General features: G+C 40.7%; 1 protein-coding gene across 1 annotated transcript in view; it reads right to left on the bottom strand.

The window, feature by feature from the left end:
- Positions 1-3444, bottom strand: part of LOC116699375 (receptor-type tyrosine-protein phosphatase N2) — a gene marked incomplete at its 3' end in the record, with an annotated part of 318251 nt that overhangs the window by 269297 nt on the left and 45510 nt on the right.

Here is a 3444-nt window from a genome sequence, read left to right as displayed (position 1 = left end):
GGGGGCGCCCGGCCTGTGCTGTACTGTAACGTGGGTGACCAGACGTCCCCGGTTTCCGGGGACAGTCCCTTATTTTGGCTACTGTCCCCGGCTGGATCTGTCCCCGGAAATGTCCCGGTTTCACTGTGACTGAAAGACCCGAAATTGGAAAAGAAGAAAAAAAGTAGCGATAATCGCACACCCAACACACGAGGCTCCAGACCGCCAGAGCCAGCGGTGCCAGAGACGTTTTAGAAAGCCGTATTTACGATGTTAAAATCACTGAAATTACATGGAGTCTGGTCGTTTAGCGAACGCAATTTTGCGGACTTTTATGTTTTAAAAAGGATCTTAATCTTTAACAGAAAGATCGACCTCCTTAGAAATCCTTTCCATAATGTTGTCAGACAATTAGAATATTAATCTGAGTCTGTTAGCAGCAAAACGAGCACTTTTATGAACGTAAATACAAGCTGGACAATTATCCTATTAAGTTACATTGCAGCGATCTCGTTTAATATCAATGTCAAAGGAAAATATGTCCTCAATAGTTTTTATTGTATCTGATTCTCAAGGAGCTGTTGCAGAAACAAGCCTTGAGCAATAAAGCAAACGCTGTCAGATAAATGTAGTTCAGTAAACATTACAACATTATGAATATTGAGACATTCTATCTTGAAATATTAAGACTTTCTATCTTGAAATATTAGGACTTTCTCTGAAATATTAGGACTTTCTATCTTGAATATTAGGACTATATAGGACTTCTATCTGAAATATTAGGACTTCTATCTTAAAATATTAGGACTTTATATCTAATATGATATTGATTATATTTTGAAATATTAAGACTTTCTATCTTTAAATATTAGGACTTTATCTTTATTGAAATATTAGGACTTTTATCTTGAAGTATAAGGATGGATTTTTTTATTGAATATCAGGCTTTCTATCTTGAAATATTAGGACTTTTTATCTTGAAATATTAGGACTTTATCTGAAATTAGGACTTTATCTGAATATTGGACTTTTATCTTGAAATATAGACTTTCTATCTGAGTGTATAGTGAGTGGAGTATAAGTAGCAGCAGGGGTGGGTCTAGGATGATACCTTGGGGGGGGGGGCTAGCCCCTAATGAGAACAGCTCTAGGTCTAGTGTCCCCGTTTAAGTTTTACAAAAATAAAAACATTACTTGTTTTGGAGGTAAATACGCTTCTGAGCTGAAAATGTCCCCGGATTTTGTCTGAGAAATCTGGTCACCTTACTATAACGTCACCTTAATTAAAAAAACAAGCCCGACTTCTTTTACCTGATCACAATCTCATAATGTCAAAGGTCTAAACTGTTGGGCCCAAGGGAGGAAAAAAAGAAAAGTAGAGGGGACAAACGTGACAAGACAGAGGTAATGTTACAGTAAAGTTTATGATGATAATGAATATTTTGCTGTTGCAGACAATGATCGATAATGCATTACCGTTAGCATGACATAGTTGGCTAATCAATAAATAGCGAGCGCTATCTGTTAGTTTTAACATCAGTTAACTGTACAGTGATGCAAGGGGGCGCCACCTAAAATCTTGCCTAGGGCACCAAATTGTTTAGGGCCGGGCTGTTAGGGCTGCACAATTATGGCCAAAGATAATCAGATTATTTGATCAAAATTGATCGCGATTATTCTCACAATTATTTGTTGATTTTAACAAAACAAATTGTATGTCACATAGGTATTTATAACTGCGAGAGGGAGGGTGAGGACGCTACTCACAGAGAGACGGCTGATCATTATGCACGGTCGAATGGCGGAAACACACGTTGTGTGTATGAAACGTCTGTATCTTCACTCCGCTGCATTTTTATGAACTATGATATTCTCGCAATGGGTCACATCTCTGGCCCAGGTCCAGCAGCTCCGTCTCACGCTGTTACTTACCAACTGAAGTTAGCTGCATTCAATGACTTCTTCTGTGTTCTCGCCGTGGCGGCCGGCGATAGCAGAGTTACCGGAAAACATGGTATAAATACTGGTTTGCCCCTCATACTTAACAATATACAGCTGTGTTAATAAAAATTAAAACTGTGGACAAATGTCAGAAATGTGGAGCGGCGGCCGCTGTGTGGCCGGGCTGTCGGAGAGTAGATGAAAGAGAGCTGAGGAGAGAGAGTAGAGGAGAGAGTAGAGGAGAGATCCTACAGGCACGACTTTACAGACAAAAGGGTCATGTAACGCAAAATTAAACCATATCCATATAAACAATTGCAGCGGATGCGAGGACATTAGCACCGGTGGTCCTAGAGGAGCTAACAGCTAACAGACGCTACTAGCTAACAGCAACAGACCGATAGCACCGACTAGCACCGGTCATTGCTGACAAAATGTTGCGTTTACTGGTAAACTGTAAACCGAGACCAAAGTATAAACGACTGCTATCTGTGAGTTCCTCCCGTTACTCTGTCCTCTGGGACTGGCTCCATCTAGAAACAAGCTGCGTGATGCAGGGAATACTCGACTGGCTCAGGAGCAGACGGCTTTATGGAGCGGGAGATTAGCTTTGCAAAAAACCGGAGCGTTCTATGAAATGACGCTTTAAAAAAATTATTGCTCGATCACGCAAATTTGATCGTGGTAAGTCAAAATCAGGATTGTGGTTAAATTCGATTCATCAATTTTGATTTTTTAAAGTCTCAACACACCTACCCCCACAGTTGTTTAGAAGAAGAAGATGAAGAAGAAGAAGAAGAAGACATGCTGGTGAAATTCACATTTTCACTCTGTTGGTTCAGTTTTTACACACGTTACACACAGGCCTGAAATACACCACACATGCTCAGCCCTTACATAATGAATAATGAAATAATAATAATAAGGAAAAGACGTCAGAGTGAGGGGGCTGACATTGGACACGCCCCCGCAAGCAGTTGGGGTTCTTTGCCTTGCTCACGGGCACCTGGCAGTGCCCAGAGGTGAACTTGCACTTCTGCAGCTAACGACCGTACTTTGGTCGGGACAGTGATGAACCTCACAAGTGCCTTCTAGCCTGGAGGAGGGCTGATGATTTGGATGTAGCTGGAGAAACCAGGATGGATGCAATAGGTGTTTGATGGGCTGTATACAGCATACAAAAGCTTTGATATGGTACAAGACAGTGAAATGACAAATGTAAAACAGGTCTTAAATCTAATATGGTACATTAATAATGTCATGTGAAATATAAGATGTTGTCAAAAGTAGTGAACAGTGGAAATGTACAAAGTTAGATAAACCTCAACATACTTCTTACGCATTCCTAATGATTTGATTCAAATCTTTGCTCTAATCCCAACACACGCAGGCTCCAGACCGCCAGAGCCAGCGGTGCTCAGAGACGTTTTAGAAAGCCGTATTTTACGATGTTAAAAATCACTGAATATTTACATGGAGTCTGGTGCGTTTAGCGAACGCAATTTTGCGGACTTTTATGTTTTA

This window comes from Etheostoma spectabile, chromosome 12 (assembly GCF_008692095.1).
Source record: "Etheostoma spectabile isolate EspeVRDwgs_2016 chromosome 12, UIUC_Espe_1.0, whole genome shotgun sequence".
In the NCBI taxonomy this organism is placed as follows: Eukaryota; Metazoa; Chordata; class Actinopteri; order Perciformes; family Percidae; genus Etheostoma; species Etheostoma spectabile.
Note: the sequence above shows the minus strand (reverse complement) of the source record. Positions and strands in the feature narration are given on the sequence as shown.